A 7,500-nucleotide genomic window follows, 5' to 3' on the forward strand; every position below is an offset into this window, starting at 1 on the left:
CGAAAAAAATGAAAACAAAAACAAGACGTCCGATTAATAAACACTGAAAGAGAGACGTTAGAAGTCAACAATGATTCAAATGTTAACATAAAACGTTGCCTTTGTTTGTGTTTTGTAATTTGACAACGCTTGCAAAAGAAGAACAGAGAAAATTATTCTTTTTCATTATTTTGTGATCCTCTCTCTCTCTCTCTCTCTCTCTCTCTCTCTCTCTCTCTCTCTCTCTCTCTCTCTCTCTCTCTCTCTCTCTCTCTCTCTCTCTCTCTCTCGCTCTTTCTCTCGCTCTTTCTCTCGCTTTTTCTCTCCCTCTCCGTCCTCTATTAAAACACCAAACACTCTTCCCTCATCTCGACTCCTTTAGTCTTAAACTTTTCCTCTTTTTATTTTTGTCCCTTTTTCTCTCGTTCCTACGCCTCTTCCCTCATTCATTCCACCGCCTCGTTCCTCAAAGACTCATTTTCAAACTCACGCTCGTCTCATCTCCCTCCTGTTGGGCCTCTCTCGAGTTTCCCCTCTTTTTCTCGCTCCCCTCACCGCATCTCTCTCTCTCTCTCTCTCTCTCGCTCTCTCTCTCTCTCTCTCTCGCTCTCTCTCTCTCTCTCTCTCTCTCTCTCTCTCTCTCTCTCTCTCTCTCTCTCTCTCTCTCTCTCTCTCTCTCTCTCTCTCTCTCTCTCTCCTTCACTTTCTCTTTCTGTCTTTTCTCTTTCTCTTTCCTATTTCCGCTTTTTTTCTCCTTCTACTTCTCATTTCTTTTCGCTTCTTTCACCTCTCTTTCTCTTCTTCCCCTTCCATCCTTCTCTCCCTTCCACTCCATCCCTTTTCTCATTCTTCCTCCCCATCTGTCTCACCCATTCCTTTTCTCTCGCTCCTTCCTCCCTCTCTCTTTCTCTCCTCCCCATTCCTTTTCTCTCCCTCCCCCCTCCATCCCTCTCTCTCTCTCCTCCCATTCCTTTTCTCTCTTTCCCCTCCCTCCCTCCCTCTTTCTCTCCCCCCATCCCTCCCCCTTTCTCTCCCCCCCCCACTTCCATCCCTCTTTCTCTCTCCTCCCCATTCCTTTTCTCTCTCCCCCCTGCACTCCATCCCTCTCTCTCTCTCTCTCCTCCCAATTCCTTTTCTCTCTCTTCCCCCCCTCTCTCTCTTTCTCTCCTTTCCCCTTCCCCCAATCTCTTCCTCTGTTGCCCTTCCCCTCTCTGGCCTTTTGTATGGTGGTGTTGTGGGAAGGACAATGGAGAGAGACCGCGCTTTACGTGATTTGCATATGAGCAGCATCACTCGGGCCCTCTTGCAGATAATAGAACAACTGGCTCCTCATCCTCCCCTCCTCTTCCTCTTCCTCCTCCTCCTCCTCCTCCTCCTCTCCTCCTCCTCCTTCTCCTCTCCTCTTCCTCTTTATACTCCTCCTCCTTTTCCTATGTCTGCTCTGTTATTTACATTTCTTTCCCTCAGCCTTTTTATCCCATTCGTTTCCTCTTTATCCTCCCTCCCTTTCTCCTCCTCTTCCTCTTCTTCCTCTTCGCCCTATTCCCCTTCCTCCTCTTTTTCCGAAAAAAAGAAAGGATATAGTTTCAATATACGCGTTTTTTTTTTACTCGCGACTATTATTGCATTCGCTCAATTGAATGCGTTTCCCTACATTAGCGAGATGCTTTTTTTCCCTTTTTTTATGGAGGAAGTGAAGTTGCTTCGGGGAAAATGCATATAAACAGCTCCCCAGGCAAAGATCTGCATTACGGAAGACACTCTACCAAAAGAGAAAAACGAAACAAAAAGAAAAAGAAAAAGAAAAGAAGAAAAAAAAAACTGGCGTAATACGAGCTCATCAAATATTAAATGCACCTTACTTTGGTACAAGCTGCGTTCGTATTCTTACGGGCCAAGGCTTTAATCCAGCTGAAAATGTCTGATTACAACGAATTTCTATCGCGCTCCAGCAAAGGCACTGCCGCGTTTACACGTTTCCGAACGCGCCGGGAAAGATAAAATGATAAATGCGACTCTACATATATCTATAAAGTCGATGTTCGTCCGTGTCAATTACCGATGTTCGACACACGCATACACCCACGAGCGCCGAGCGAAACATCGGATTCGAACAGCTTTCAGTCCGAGACAGAGGTAGTAGTTTAAACAGCTCTTCGTCAAATCTCTCCAATGTAACACAATCCTCCCCATTGTTCGGTCTCGGCGTCGACTTCGGCCTCGCGAAGGAGGTACTCATTTCACTCTCCCCTACTTCTAATCACGATCTACCACTCTAGAATTATAATGTTCGCCTCTTTCGACCGTGACGTCACTCAAATCGCGCGAAAGGGAAACGAATATCGCGGAAAAAGGCGTGCGTCGCTGTCGAAGCCGTCGGGGAAGGCAAACGGACGCGGAGGGGCTGCCATTACTAGGATTAATCCGCGTAAGTGCCCATTGTTCGCCAATCACACGCTGTGGGAGGCACGCCAAAGGAAAAGGCGCCAAAATTCAAAAAGAGGAAACTGTCTTTTGATCGTATGCTCCACAATACTATCGCTTTGATGTCAGAGTGGCATTTAGGGAATTCAAAACTGCAATTCATGCTCATCTGCTTCCACCTGAATGATAATCCTTAATGAATGTGCGTGATAAATTTTTTGCTTCTTTTCTTTACGTCTCTCACTTTTTTCGGCGAATATAAACTACGATTTAATATTTTAATAGTCTTCCTTCTCTCTTTCCCTCTTCTTCTTCCTCTTACTGTCTCTTATAGATCGAGCAGAGTGTAATGGGCAGAATGGAATGATAACACACACACGCGAACACACACACACACACGATCGTAATCACAGACACACTCCGCACACACACGCCCAAACGCAACCACACACACACACTCGTACACACGCCTCGACGCAACCACACACACACACGTACACACGCCTCGACGCAACCACACACACACACACGTACACACGCCTCGACGCAACCACACACACACACGTACACACGCCTGGACGCAACCACACACACATACGTACACATGCCTAGAAGCAACCACACACATACGAACACACACCTAGACGCAACCACATACACACACGTACACACGCCTCGACGCAACCACACACACACGCGCACACACTCCTCAGATAGCGAGCAAAGCAACGTGGCCGAGTCTTCTATCTGCCATCTCTAATACGCAGAGAAAACCCACCGACCCGCTTACTGCGAATCGCTCCCCAAAACCGCTACGTAGCGCTAACCGCTAAACGCTACCGGTCGCTCCGCCGCTAGACTCCCGACGCCCTTCGAAGGAACGCTCCAGAAGGGAGTCTTTTCCTCGCGTAGATATTAAGAGGTTGCAGCATCGAGGGTCGTCGCCGCCAGGAATCATTTCCTGTTCGTTCTTGGCGGCGGCTGATAAGGTCTGGCGGCGGAGGCAGCGGGATGAGGCGCGCGGGATGTGCCTTCTTGTTTTCACATTATGTCAAATAGCCACTTTTATCGTCGACGAGGAGGGGGCGGAGGAGGGGCGGAAGGGTGGGGGAATAGGGGTAGAGAAGAGGGAGTGGAGGAAGGGGAGAGTGGAGGAAGAGGAATAAGTGTAGAGGGGTGGAGGAAGGAGTGGAGAGGCGGAGGAGGGGGAGGAAGGGGAATAAGTGTAGAAGAGTGGAAGGGCGGAGGAGGGGGAGGAAGAGGAATAAGTGTAGAGGGTGGAGGAGGGAGTGGAGGGGCGGAGGAGGGGATGGAGGAAGGAGTGGAAGAGGGAGAGAAGGGGCGGAGAAGGGAGTGAGGGGGCAATAGGAGAGAGTGGAGGGGGTTGGAGAGGCAGAAGAGGGGTATGACAGTATGGGGATCAGGTATTAAAAAAGGGTATTAAAAGGGGTGGTGGGAGGGTATAGGGGTATTTGAGGGGGGGGGGAGTGATAAACGTACAGGGGATGGTATCTCAGATAGGAGGGGGGAGGGGGAAGGGTGCCAGGAATGGAGGGGGGGGGGGGGACTGCACGTAAACTCTATCATATATGCAACTTTTTCTCATTTTTATCGTTACTTCTAGCCATGTTCGTGATGTTCATTACATAAACGTTACATAAATATAACCATATCGACGTAGGTTTTGTATGAACATAGCCTATAATGCGTATATATGCAGGCTGCTATTGATACTTATTCGGGTACGTACATAAAAACATGTAATAACAAAGACGAAATAAATGATAGTGGTAATAATAAGGATAATACTGATAATTATAATAATAACAATGATAATGATAATAATAACAATAATGATAATAATAATAATAATAATCATTAGTACTATCATTATTATTATAACGATATCGTAATAATAATAATAATATAATAATAATGACAATAATGATAATGATAATAATGATAATAATAATGAAAATAACAATGATAATAATAATAATGATAATAATAATAATAATAATAATAATAATAATAATAATGATAATAATAATAATAATAATAATAATAATAATAATAATAATAATAATAATAATAATAATAATAATAATAATAATAATAATAATAATAATAATAATAATAATGATAATAATAATAATAATAATAATAATAATAATAATAATAATAATAATAATAATAATAATAATAATAATAATAATAATAATAATAACAATAATAATCATAATATAAAAAGGCTGATGATGATAATAATAAGAATAAGAACAACAATGACAGCAATTATAATTATGATATTAGCAAAGATAATAAAAATCTTAATAGTGATACTATTAGCAAAAATAATAACCATAACAATACTAACAACACCGACGATAAAAGTAATAAATAACAACGCTACTAGTAATAATAACAATACCAACACCAGCGATGACAGCATTAGATAACAATAATAATAAAAAATAACCGAATATCAAACAGTAATGAATAACAATAATAATAAAAAATAACCGAATATCAAACAGTAATGAATAACAATAATAATAAAAAATAACCGAATATCAACCACACATATGTGAAGGTAGACCCCACAACATGTCATTCCTAAGTGACGCATTAACGTTCAAAATCGCGTGTTTCTTTTTCCTTTTCATCTCTGTCAAATCATCAACGGTCGCATACGTCTAAATGTCTTCATCATTAATTCTCGTGTCCCTATTTTCTTTCACGAGTTTGTGTGGATAAAAAGAGAAAGAGAGAGGGAGAGGAGGGTAGAGGGAGGGAGAGGGAGGGAGAGAGGGGTGGGGGAGGGAGGGAGAGAGGGGGGGAAGATAAAGATAAAGATGGATAGATGATTTTAAAAATATCATAATGGATAAAGCCAGACAGAGAGAAAGAGAGAGAGATAGGGGGGTAGAGAGAGAGAGAGAGAGAGAGAGAGAGAGAGAGAGAGAGAGAGAGAGAGAGAGAGAGAGAGAGAGAGAGAGAGAGAGAGAGAGAGAGAGAGAGAGAGAGAGAGAGAGAGACAGACAGAAAGACAGACAAAAAAGAGTGTGAGAGACATCAATCAAAAAGAGAATGAGAGAAAAAGAAAACAGGAACAGAAAGAAAGAAAGAAAGAGAGAGAAAGAAAGAAAGAAAGAGAAAGAAAGAAAGAGAGAGAGAGAGGGAAAGAGAGAGAAAAGAAAGACAGAAAGAGAAAGAAAGAGAGAAAGAGAAAAAAAAGTCAAAATAGATGGCCAGCGATCTTGCGGAAATTGCCATCACTGCAGTCTAGGACCATTTCTAAATTGACACATCAAAAGTTGGCCGACTCACCGAATGAAAAGTGTCAGGGAAAATAGCGAAGCGGAGAGTTTTATTTTGGCCATCCAATCTCAATGAAACGGCTCGGAGAATCCCCCTCCCCCTCTCCTCCCTCCCTCCTTTCCCCCTCTCCACTCCTCCCTCCCTCCCTTGTCTCTCCCTCTCTCCTCTCCTCCCTCCCTCCCTTCTCTCTCATCCCCCCGAAACCTCCCTCTTCCCATCTCTTCTACCCCCTCAGACTATATCCATCCCTCCCTCCCGCCAACCCTTTCCCCTATCCAGCCCTCCCTCCAACCCTTTCACCACCTCCCTCCCTCTCCCTTTTTCTCCCTCTTCCCTCCCTCCTCCCTTTTTCTCCCTCCCTCCCTCTCCTTCCCCCTTCTTCTCCCTCCTCCCTCCCTCCCCCCCACTCCCTCCACCCCGTTTGAAGGTGCATTAAAATCAGACAAAACTGATTTCTTGATGTATGAGCGTGCCGTTTGTGTGGCGCTTTGAAGTCAGCGATTTCCTTGATTGAAGTCAAACAGGAGGAGGGAGGTCGAGGGCGAAAACCTAACAAGAGGGAAGATGACGCTTACATGCGGGGAAGAGGAAGAGGAGGAGGAGGAAGAAGAGGAGGAGGGGAGGAGGAGGAAGGGGAGTGGGAGGAGGAGGGGGAGGAAGAGGAGAGGGGAGTGGGAGGAGGGGGGGAGGAGAAAGAGGAAGAGGAGGATAGGGAAAAGAGGAAGAAGAGAACAGCAATGGCTACTGGCGAAGAAAGAATGAAAGAAAAGAGAGAAAAAAAGAGACATGAAAGAGAAAAGCAGCTCGAAGAAAATGGAAAATGGAGTGCCTGAAGAAAGGGAGTAAAAGGAGGAGGAAGAGAAGAAAAGGCGAATAGAACAAGAAGAGAAATAAGAGGAGAGAGGAGAAGAAGAGAAGTAAGAAGAAAAAGAGTAAGTGGAGGATGAAAAGAAAAGGAAGAGTCGGAGCACTAAGCGAAGAGGAAGAGGAGAATAATAAGATAAGGAAGACGAAGAAGAGGAGGAAAATAGCAAGAGAAGTAAGATGAGAATAATAAGAGAATGAAGAGGAAGAAGAGGAAAATAGCAAGAGGAGTATGAGAGAAATGAAAATAATAAGAAAAGAAAGAGGAAGAAGAGGAGGAAAATAGCAAGAGTAAGAGAAAAATGAGAATAATAAGAGAAGGAAGAGGAAGAAGAGGAGGAAAATCGCAAGAAGAGTAAGAGAAAAATGAGAATAATAAGAGAAGGAAGAGGAAGAAGAAGAGGAAAATAACGAGGAAGAGGAGACTAATAATAAGAGGAAGAGGAGGCCCCTGAACACGTTCCCTGTGATGGAATGGGAGTGGATAAGCGAGGCGAGGGAGAGCGATATTAAATGGCACAGGACTGAACAGTTGCTATTTTCCTGTCGGGATAAAAACGTCTATCTCTTTTTCTCTCTCTCTCGTTCCTTCTGCCTCGCCGTGCGTTAAGTGTAGTGAAGCCAAAATTGAAATAAAAAAAAAACAGAACTGCAATTCGGGTTCTTGAATAACCAAGGTGAGAGTTGTACAGGTAAAGGGGTATGTGATATACATTTCCGATGTATAAAGTATACTTATTCAGGGAGGTATGGATGTGTATTTATATTTATATGCGTATTTGTTTTTTATTTATTTATCTGCGTATACATACGTCGATGCAGATACACTTATGTATATTTTGTGTTTCTTTATACACTCGTCTGTTTGAATATGTCTTTGGTATTGTCTATATGTTCATTTATGCGATATCA

General features: G+C 43.4%; 1 protein-coding gene across 1 annotated transcript in view; it reads right to left on the minus strand.

Annotated features, from left to right (window-relative positions):
- LOC113823730 (homeobox protein HMX3-B) overlaps positions 1-7,500 on the minus strand; it is a 22,384-nt gene that overhangs the window by 2,171 nt on the left and 12,713 nt on the right. The window lies entirely within an intron of this gene.

Source organism: Penaeus vannamei, chromosome 30 (assembly GCF_042767895.1).
Source record: "Penaeus vannamei isolate JL-2024 chromosome 30, ASM4276789v1, whole genome shotgun sequence".
In the NCBI taxonomy this organism is placed as follows: domain Eukaryota; kingdom Metazoa; phylum Arthropoda; class Malacostraca; order Decapoda; family Penaeidae; genus Penaeus; species Penaeus vannamei.